This window comes from Cuculus canorus, chromosome 8 (assembly GCF_017976375.1).
Source record: "Cuculus canorus isolate bCucCan1 chromosome 8, bCucCan1.pri, whole genome shotgun sequence".
Classification (NCBI taxonomy): domain Eukaryota; kingdom Metazoa; phylum Chordata; class Aves; order Cuculiformes; family Cuculidae; genus Cuculus; species Cuculus canorus.
The window spans coordinates 2,686,652-2,698,077 of NC_071408.1; the positions used below are offsets into that span (position 1 = coordinate 2,686,652).

Below are 11,426 nucleotides of genomic sequence, written 5' to 3' on the forward strand. Positions count from 1 at the left end.
GAAGATACGAGTTTAAATGTGGCTTTGGTTCCAAACCTGGATTAAAAGACAGCTTTCTGCCTCGATCTGGATACTCTAACAGCATCATCTTATAAAATAACCTGCTTATTATTAATTAACCTGTTTCAACATTCCTTCTAATTTTGTATGACACAGAATGCTGCAGATGCCAAATGCCTTATCTTTTACAACTACTTTGGCACCCATGGTTTTTCTTACTCTTAATCTGGTGAAAACTTGTGTAATTTTCACATTTAGAAAGAGAAAACCAGTGAGTGAAGCACAGAGTTCACAGAAGTGGAAGGACAAAGAAGTTCAGAGGGATGACTGAGTATCTTTCTCCTCCTCACTCCAGGTTCCCTAAGCCACTAAGAAAGCTGGAACTACCCCAGCAGGAAAAAAGACTGAAGTAAAATATTGGGGCCACCATCATTTGTGCTTTGGCGGCAGGAAACTGGGAAATGACTGTTGTTGCCTCTCCATATAGTTATGTAATGGCAAAGTTTTACTGGCTGCCCAGCTAAGACTCTTCGACAGATGGCCATGATACACAACTTCGGAAATGGAAATTCATCAGATCCATTTAAAGTGAAGTAATGTCTCTGAAATAACTATCTCTGCTCTGTCACCTTACAGTAACAGGCTCACAAAATCACAACAGGTTAACAATATAACCTCGATTTCACTGTTGTCTTTTAGGGATGCAGACCACGAGGAGAGCAAGGGAGGGACACCAGGAACAAACTCTTGCATTAAGAAGATCCTTCTCTTACAGCATTCCCTCATTCAAAAATGCACCCAGCTCCATCTTAAACCTTATTTGATCAGAAGGCTGTTTCCAGACCTCAGGGATATAATGCTTAGGAACCTCATTCTAATTCCCTGAATAATCTTATTCACAGACTGCTTAAAGCTACTCGACGCCTGGCTGCTATTGCTCTTTAATTTAGATAACTCTTCTATGCTCAGACATCATTACTGCTTGGAGGTATTTACACCTGGAAATCAAAGCCCTTCTTTGTTATAATTAACAAACTGCACTCTTCTATGATTTCCTCTTGCATCTTTCCATTACAGTATTGATGACCGCACTCCCCTCTTTTCACCTGCTGTAGTTTCAATAACTCGTGCATAAGCAGCAAAAAACACTCATGGTGTTTCATGTCAGATCATGGGGTCTGGTTAATATTTTAAATGACTTTCTTGCACTGAATTTAGGTCCCTAAATTTCAGAAATGTGCTGGTTTAAATGTCATCCAAAAAGTCTGAACAACAGGTCACAATAACGGCGATCTGGCCACATAATTAACTTCGCTGAGTAACCCAGGCCTCAGGAGAAGAACGCTAGGGCGTTACCATGAAGTAATGCAGAGTCATCAGCCCAAGCCAGAGCCCTGGAACAGAACGTTATGAATATAACACCAGCCCTAAAATGGTGCCAAACTTCTGCAACCTTTGCAAATTCCACAGCCACCTCACCCAACCCCCACAGGATTCCCAAAAAGAAAACTACGCAGACCTACCTACTGGCAGCGAGGGCCATTCCCGTCTCCTTCATGACTCTATATTCCAGTTAGCCCCCCACTGCTTGCAATTTGGTAGCTGATCTCTGGTGCCAAATTCTCCTTCTCACCCATCCTGTGTCTGCAGCCCAACCCATTACCATCAGCGCTCTGCAGGCTAAACAAACCAATACATCATCTCCACCAATACTGAGGGATTCATTTGTGCTTTCAGTGCCTCTCAGGCTTCATTTACACCCTCCAAGATCTCCTTGAACTTTATTACTCCAGGTTCAAGCTTGTCTGTAATGCTGTAAAGCTGCTAAGCTTCTCCTTAACACAGGATATTTAAAGTTGATTATAACTGGCCTGGTTTGCCACTGGATCTAATCATGCAGCTGGTCAAAACAGAATTTAACTACCAACACCATATACTCTCTCTAGTCACCATGTATCTCAGTGAATTTGAGGTGGAACAGAAAGGGCTCATCCCATATCTACATCACTCACAGAATAGGTTAGTCAGATGATAACACGTGTTTTCCTTATCAAAAATACTGGAAATAAAACACCATAATAATCTCAATAAGGCCTCAAGGCAACATTCAGGATTGGTACACATTCTGAAACACTTTTAGGAAAGGAAACGCCTCACTTCTGCACAACTTCTGGTAATATAAAAGCACTGTAAGGTTTCAAAGTTATTATACACGGGGTAAACCAGGCTTGATCTTTTGTGTTTATTTATTAAGAGGAAATAGGCTGGAATATTACAATATAATGTATTATTTCAGGCATATATTTTACTGATGTGAATAAGCAATTTAGGACATCAAGTTCCTAAATGAAATATCATCACATTTATAAAGTACCACAAATAACCCGAGTTTCCCTGTTGGTTGTTCACTCTGAGCAAGTTAGACACAACATTTTCACACACTTTTTCATTGTACTTTAAAGAATAAGCATTAAAGCTTCACCAGAGGTTGAATAATGTGCAACTCTGTTCTCTATTCCTTATAGAAAGTAAACTGAATGAAGATCAGATTTGTACTCTGTCGATATTTTCAGCTTTGAATTTATGCTGGTTCTTTCCCACCTTGCAGAACGATTTACTTTGCTGCCAGCTATTCTGAAAACACCAGCGGTCCCACTTCCTTATTAAAGTATTTGAGACAATAGTTTCACGATTAGAAAGTCCCAGGTCAATTAAAAAAAAACCAACCAACAAGGCACCAGAGGCTCTGTTACAGAGCAATGCCTATATTCTGTATTTCTTATACCCAAGTAAGGCTACATCAGCCCATCTCTTCACCTGCCTGCCAGTCTGCTGTGGCTGACAGAGGCAGCTCGAGCCACCGGGTTGTTGTTTTGGAATAGTCTTGCACTTGCAGTTTGTGATCTGCACCTCTGATGACATAAGCTTGAAAAAATATCCTATTTAATCCTCTGATTTTTTCAGAAATAGAGCCCTTGAATCTATCCTGTCCTCACAACTCCAGTATTTGGATAGAAAAATCACTTTAATGCATTAAAATTAATCATCAAATGGATTTGGAATTTAAATAACTATGCCCAAAACACTTTGCTTATAAAACATTTTTTATTTAAGCCAAAGTCACAAATTAACCCTTCTCCAGGTTTAACAGAGCTAAGAATCAAAATATCTTCATAGAAATAGATAACAGCACATGCTCTTAATTGAAATGGTCACAAAATTATGCTTAAAATGCTAGGGGAGCAGTACTGACATGATTTCTGGAAGCTAGGCTTTAAGCGGCATCATTATTGTATATTATTTTGGTTACACAAATTCTTTGCTTTGCAGTCGGATTGAGTCTATACAGATTGGTATTTCAGGCATATTGTCCATAATCACAGGGTAAATCATGTTTTCTTATGTCAATACATCTGCTTTATCAACATCCGCATTTTCCGAAAACTAACTCTGAGCAACAGATGTTGGCAACTCTCTGACCCTAATCTTTCTGGAACAGAACTGTCTTAAGGGTGGTGCATTATTAATAATTTTAATCTTTATACCGACTGTTTTGCCTACAAAAACATATGACTCATTCCAAAAAGTATAAAAGAAAGCTGCCTGTCAGCCATCCCATCCTCCAGATACATCTCAGATGAGGTATTAAAATTAGATCGAGAGACGCACAGGGTGAGGACTTTTCCTTGTTTGTTCTGAAAAGCACATAAAGAGATTCTGAATATTGTGAAAACATTGCTTCAAAACAACAGTAGTTAAAAAACTCAATGTACTTGGGAACATTGGCTGACACAGTCACATACAAAGAGAAGATACTGGTTGCTGCCTTAAGGGTGCCCAGCAGAGGACGGCCTGCAAGGGAATATGCTGCCACAGGCACAAAAGCCAAGGATAAGATTTTCTTTGGAAGAACAGAAGCCAATAAGGATAATCGCCTTCTCATGGCCTCCCAGTGATAAATGCATTCCTCACTATGGAATCTAACATCCAAAACCTGTTTTCGGAGATTCCTTTTGACATCCCTGGATGTGTTGCCCCATCCCTGGAGGCGTTCAAGACCAGGTTGGATGGGCCTTGGGCAGCCTGATCCAGTGGGAGGTGTCCCTGCCCATGGCAGGGGTGTTGCAACTGTATGATCTTTAAGGCCCCTTCCAACCCAAACTATTCTATGATTCTACAATCAACCTTAGAAAGGGAATCAACACAGTCCAGCCAAGGAAAATAAGTTATTTTCAAACTAAGCTTTTATTTCAGGCTGTTGTTACCTATAAACCTGCCACTCCATTCAGAGAGTGATGTAAACTGCTGAATTCTCTACAGACCGGGGAGATATTCTTCTACAACCCAGAGTGTCTCTAACAAGTTCAGTGAGCAAAGAGAATACTGAGCCATCAGCAAAGCGAGTACTGTAACAGAAACAGGATAGGTTACGTTTGCTGCCGCTGATCTACTGCCACATTCTCAGATGTTAGTTACAGAAGAAGTAGGAACTTCTTGCCAGAATTCAGTGTCCTGCCCCTTCCTTCCTCAGTGATGCCAACCAAGGCCCAAAAACCTGTCAGGCCATTGCTTAAGCATACAGTGTCTGTGGAATACAAAGTAGTGCTAAAATAACTAAAAAAGATTACAAAGGATAAATCATGTCTTCTTACGTCCAATATATCTGCTTTATCACCTTCTGTATTTTCTGAAAACTAACTCTGAGCAAAGGATGCTCTCAATTCTCTGACTCTAGTACTTTTGGAACAGAACTGTCTTAAGGATGGTGCGTTGTTCATAATTTTAATCTTTAAACTGACTGCTTTCCTCATAAGAACACATAGAAGAGTTTGGGTTGGAAGGGACATCAAAGATCATCCAGTTCCAACCCTCCTGCCATAGGCAGGGACACCTCCCACTGGATATGGAGACTAATTCAGATCCCCAATCTTAACAGGAACTTTTAGTTATGACAGTTCTTGCCGTGAAAGGATTGTTTAGGAGAGGTAAGAACTTAAACTTAAGTACCAGAAGGGAGCTACCTGCACCACTGAGAAACAGGCAATTAGGTGGACTTTCAGGTTTAGGTTTCTAAAACCTAATACTTATTTCAGTTTTAACCTCAGACTTAATTATAGAGAGAGACCAGTGCCTAGAAATTTCCTGATACAGCAGAAAGATGCATAGCTAAACAAATAAAGCTGGTTACCCTCCTCATTTTGCTTCATAATCATCTCAGCAGATCAAGTTAATAAACCTGCTTTTGCTGCAAATTATTCCTTTTTCAGACTTAGATCAGCACTGCACAACCTGTAATGTACCACAGTGTAGCTGAATAATCTAAATTTTAGCAATCATTTTATTTGTTGGAAGAACCTTCCTGTTTTCTTTCAACTGCAAATGGGCTGCTCTGTTCCCAGTGCCCCATTTGGAGCTGCTGTGGTCCTGCTGTGCGTCTATTCAACTCTTGCAGGAGGATTGAGAAGAAAACTGATTTCTCATGGGCAAAGTTCATTTGGGAAGCACTTAAAAGGAAATATTACTATTCCGAAAGTCAAGAAACTGAAAGGAAAATTAGTATTTTTCCATGTTTAAATTGTCTTTACCTTTGACAAAGAAGGGGTTTATCATGCTGAGCCAATGCACTCTGCCAAATATCCAGCCAACTCTCGTTCACTGTCAGTGTCTTTTACACAACAGAATCCTCCGAGGCAGAAGCAAAGTACTGAACATTTCAGATCAATAATTCAGATTCTTGTAAAACTATGAATCATCAAACCCAGTTGTTTACAGGAAGAATAATAAAGGGGAGCTTCCACAAGCCTCTGGCGGCTTTAGCTAAAGCTTTCTCTACTAGTATTATCATACAGTATTCAGTGCTGCCAGGAGAGGGTTTTTTGTATATGGACTTATTATTTGACCTTCAAGTCCTTCCTGTTGAATACACACCAGAACAGTTACTGCTCGTTTCTCACTCTGAAGTCAAGCAACTGCAGAGAAGTTCCAACAAAAAGAGAATATAAATATCTTCTCAGAGGAGTACAACTTAACTACTTGTTGGTGTTACATACAACTGCGCCGATCCAGCAAGCCTTTCCCCCTTGAATATACACATTTAAACAGATGGTTTTTACTTGAATACATAAAGGGATTATTTCTAGTAGCCTAAGAAAGATGATTTTTCATATTGGAAGAAAATTACTTCATACTAAGTCAAAAAACCTGCTCAAAAAACTCTGACACCGTTCCACTGCTGTTTTGCCAAAGCAAGGGTGTTGTTCTTCAGTCATATAAAAAGTGATGACTGCTTCTGGGAATCTTTATTAACAGTCCTGCAGATGGCAATGAAATAACTGCAGCCTGAAAGAACCAACTGCATCTTTCATTCACAAATTAACCAGGAGTCCATGCTAATTCGCCTCCTACAGTTCAACTCGGATTCCCTGTTTAATTGTTAAACATGATTATGCTTATAGACATGTTTATGTTATAGACACACATCTATAGCTTCTTGCTCTACTACTTTTACCTCTTTTTGCTTGTCTTTCTCATGTTCATTATCCTTATTGTTATTATGTGCCAGTCTTAGTATTAATCACATCTTGCGTGAAAATGTTTTCTTCTTATCATTGGATTTGTCTTCTTCCTGTTACTATTTAGTAGGAAAGTTAGTCCATACACTATATTAATTTAAAAAATAACAAACTATATGGAATACAAGTCATTTTGTGACTTTTCTGTGAGGCAGGGGTGACTGTTAAATCAGGCTGTCTGGATTCAAACAAATAACCATTTCACTAGACCCGTGTTCGGAGGGGAATAATTCATATAGTGGGAAAGAAAGAGAAGTTGAATATTTCTGATTCAGTAAGGTCCTGCTCTGCCAGACATTCTCTGGAAGGTTCCTCCCTTTAACTGTGTCACTAAAAGTCTACCCTGGTGTATGAATCAGAGCCTGCATCCCACACAAAATGAGATTCCAGCCTAGTTGAGATAAATCCACACTCTAGCTCTGGGATAAAAACTGTAAAGCTCTTTTACAGGCAGTTGTTATGATGCACTTAGAAATATTATGAAGTGATGGTCTTAGGGCCAATGCTCCAGGGGAGCCAGGTTCTATACATCTATAGTGTAAACCACTAATAGACCTGCTCCTCCTCTTCCCCTTCAAGACACTCAGTAAGGTCTGCAGCTGTGCTGAGTACACAATTGGACTCGATCTCAAAGGTATTTTCTAACAAAACAATTCTATTATTCTAGAAAGCTCTTCCAGAATAGAAGTTTTTCTCTTACTGATTTCAGTAATACTGTAACAGTGACACAAACCTGCAGCCTCTAACCCCTACCCTCCACCTATCACTATGGGCTCATCTGTCATCATTCTCCGGACAAAAATAATTTCTAAGTCATATTTTTCTCTCTACTTCTTACCTTTGAACAATTCTGTCAACTTTTTAGGAACTGGAAATGCAGTAAGTCTATATTTACACCCACTGGATGATGCATGTGGCCACCTGACCCTTATTACAGCAGCTTGCTACAGCAGAATTCATCACAATACTATTCAGAAATCACAGAAATTCAATGGTATTAATATCCTTCTGTCTTAAAAGTCACCATATTTAAATGTTCTTCAAAATTAACATTTTTTTGCTACAATGAAATAAAAATGTAATCAGTTCTGGCATGGCAGAAAGTGACTGATTGTGCAAGGCAATACAGGGAATGTGTCTTTCCATCAGTTATCAGAAATCTCAGAATAATTAGTTATAATCCCATGCCCTTCCCACTTTAAGGCCTCTAATTCCACTACATCATTCCTTTTTCTCGTCCTTCCATGACTGTAAGCCTAGAAATGTGCTGGTCCTTCCTGCAAGAGCAAAAATTTTCTGCATTTCTTCCTGATTTTTCTTAGTAACTTATTTGCTGAGACTTGAACGACTCTCATTTAACTTTCAATTAAATTCCTTCTCCAACTCCTTCTAGGTTAGGATCATAGACTCTAGAATAGTTTGGGTTGGAAGGGACCTTAGAGACCATGCAGTTCCAGCCCCCTGCCATGGGCAGGGACACCTCCCACTGGCTCAGGCTGCCCAAGGCCCATCCAACCTGGCCTGGAACACCTCCAGGGATGGGGCAGCCACACCTTCCCTGGGCAACCTGGGCCAGGGCCCCAACACTCTCATGGGGAAGAAATTCCTCCTTATGTCCAGTCTAAATCTGCCCCTCTCCAGTGTATACCCATTGCCCCTTGTCCTATCCCCACAAGCCTTTGAGAACAGCCCCTCTCCAGCTTTCTTGGAGCCCCTTTCAGGTACTGGAAGGTCGCTCTAAGGTCTCCTGGGAGCCTTCTCTTCTCCAGACTGAACAATCCTAACTTTCTCCACCTGTCCTCGTATGGGAGGTACTCCAGCCCTCAGATCATCCTTGTAGCCTCCTCTGGACCCATTCCAACAGCTCCTGTCACAGCCCACTTTAAAAAAAGTGAGGTCTTTTTCCCGGCACGGTGCCCAAGTAATCCAAAATCACTCAGAGCTATAGATGTACAATATATCTTTTACCCAATAAGACGCACGCCCTTAAAACGCTGGATTCAAAAGAGCAAACAACCCCCACGGGCCAGAGAACAGACAAGGAACAGCTGCAGCCACAGAAGTGACTGGAACAGCCCATCAGCCCAACGCTCCACAGCTGTGTAACCACCTGCTTAACTGCGCCCCAATCAGCACCCAGAGCCCTAATGTGTCCCGGAGTCAGACCCGAAATCAAACCAAAACCGCCCACAGCTGCATGAGTTGCAAAGAGAAAAGGGGAAAAGAGAAAAAAGGAGAAAAGATAGGAAAAGATAAAATTGCAAGAGATGATAGTCACCGCCTTAGGAGTTCCACATGTAGCAGCAAGTGTTTCTTTGTCCCGCGGGGCAAGAAGATGATGGGTGTCCACACACAAACATGAGACAAGACAAACAGTGAGGGACAAACAGAAAGAACAGAGAGAGAGAGAGTTGCAGAGACAGTTACAGAGAGAGAGAAAAAACAGACAAACAGGGAGAAACAAGACAAACAAACAAAACAAAAAAACCACCAAAAACGAAGAGTTGCGCAGAGTTGCGGAAAGAGAGCTTCATAGAATCACCAGGTTGGAAAAGACCTCTTGGATCATCGAGTCCAACCATTCCTATCTGCCACTAAACCATGTCCCTGAGCACCTCACCTACCCGTCTGTTAAACCCCTCCAGGGAAGGTGACTCCCCCCCTCCCTGGGCAGCCTCTGCCAGTGCCCCATGACCCCTTCTGTGAAAATTTTTTTCCTGATATCCAGTCCAAACCTCCCCTGGCGGAGCTTGAGGCCATTCCCTTTGTCCTATCACCCATCACTTGGGAGAAGAGCCCAGCTCCCTCCTCTCTGCACCCTCTTTCAGGCAGCTGCAGAGAGCACTAAGGTCTCCCCTCAGCCTCCTCTTCTCCAGGCTAAACACCCCCAGTTCCCTCAGACGCACCTCATAAGACTTGTTCTCCAGCCCCTCTCCAGCTTCGTTGCTCTTCTCCAAAGACCCTCCAGAGCCTCCACATCCTCCTCATAGCGAGGAGCTCACGGCCTTTGTGGGGCTTTTTCGACTCTCTGTCCCCGCCCCTCCCCTGCTCAGGTGTGGGAGGGCAGAGGACAGGCTCGGGCATGTTCCTCCTCCTTTAGCCAAGTCCAGAGGTTCTCTCCAGTACTTCCAGCCTCGCCTGAGGCTGCGGTCCGTACACCTGCTTTGAGCCATTCAAGTCCTGCCAGCCCAGGTCCACACAGCTCCATTTCCTTCTTATGTTGAGGATTCCAGAGCTGGACACAATGCTCCAGATGAGGTCTCCCAGGAGAGGAGCGGAGGGGCAGAATCCCCTCCCTCCCTGCTGGCCACGCTGCTTTGGATGTGGATTAAGAGTTGGTGCAGACTGATTAAGAGGGACTCTAATCAGTGGATATTTATCAGACCAACACTACTCTAAATATACACTCTTTTGGTTTCTTTGGGCTTTCTTCAAGCGTGAAAAACAGGGAAGAAAGGTTGGCTTTGCGCCAGTGAACAATGCCAATAAGGACATGAAATGCCACCCCTAAAGACCCTCATGATGGACTGTGAAGGGGGAAAGATAAAACACTAATGATTGTCTAAAATTGAGTGGATTGTTCGTGTTGTAGTTCAGACGCGGGACGGGTTCAATTCAGGTGTAGAAAAAACGGTGGAAAGAAAAGTGGATTAAAATTCCAACTTCAAAGAAAAGTGGATTAAAATTCCAACTTCAAGCCAAAAATTAGATGAAACATTAAGGGAAATAAACAGGCTATTGGCATTTTTGGCGTGAGGGGGGGTGGAGATAGAAAAGGTCTCTCTTTGGTGCCACCAGTTTGCCCATGGAGGGGCAGTGCTCGCCCCCCTTCTGCCCCAACACCGCTGATGGGGGACTATAGGCCTTATTGTTCTGATGGGGGATTATGGGCCTTATTGTTAACTGCTTTGGCGCCAAAACATGGCGGTTTTGGGGAGAGGAGCGTGGAGCAGGGGCACCTCTGGCTGAGGTGACCGAACCTCCACCAAGACCCCAATGCTGCTTCCTTACTTTGCAAAAATTGAACACCTGAGAATAAATTGTTCATAATAAGCTTTTGTTTGATTGGATAAAAGCTTTTGCTTTGTCTGTCTATGACACTCAGTTTCCTTCCAGAACTTTCTGCTCTTACAGCCCACTGAGTTCTCACAGGGCCTCAGATCACTCCAGGTGTAGTTTAGTTTTTATACGAAAATTACAGGATACTGATGGGTTAACAACGTGGGACTAAAAAAGCACTGAGGCAGCTGCCAGACCAGACCAAAAATTAACACAATGGATGTTTTCTGGGATTTCACTGGCTTAGATTTTCCATGCGATCCCTGGAGGATATGAACACATCCCCAAACCACTATCATAAATGGGACTGACTGATGAGCTTCCGAAAAATCCAAGGCCTGAAAGGTCATAAGGATGCAGCTGAGTCATGGCCATCGACATAAGGAATCCATTAATCCACAAAAATAATAATAATAGTACTGTAACGATGATGTTCTCACTATATCAGCAAAGCAAAGTGTAGGGAAAGGAAAAAATGCAATCAGCTACTGAAGCTGGGAGATACAGATGAGGTTTTGGATACTCCTGGCAAGATTTAATGAAGGAGTTATGCTGCCTGAAATCTTTGCCAAATTCAATGACTGGTCAGTTGATATCTAACTGAAGCAAACATGTATCAGACAAAAAAGTAATGTTTTCTCTCACCATTTGGTGTGGCTAACCACAACATTAAGTCTCATACATTGCTCCAAGATGAAGAAAATTGGTGTTGAAGCCATGTATCTTTTATTTACTCTCCAGGAATGTAATGATTCCTGTTTCCCTAAATGCAAGAGAAATAAAAATAAGGAAATG

The 11,426-nt window shown here is 42.0% G+C and overlaps 1 protein-coding gene across 6 annotated transcripts in view; it reads right to left on the minus strand.

Annotated features, from left to right (window-relative positions):
* Positions 1-11,426, minus strand: part of LOC128852938 (uncharacterized) — a 41,057-nt gene that overhangs the window by 12,983 nt on the left and 16,648 nt on the right. For 4 of the 6 annotated variants that reach the window (XR_008451093.1, XR_008451092.1, XR_008451096.1 and 1 more), the window contains one exon: positions 11,277-11,394. The exons of the other annotated variants lie outside the window; for them this stretch is intronic. The gene's annotated coding sequence lies outside the window, so the exon portion shown is untranslated. The remainder of the gene's footprint in view (positions 1-11,276; positions 11,395-11,426) is intronic. 6 annotated transcript variants of the gene reach the window in all.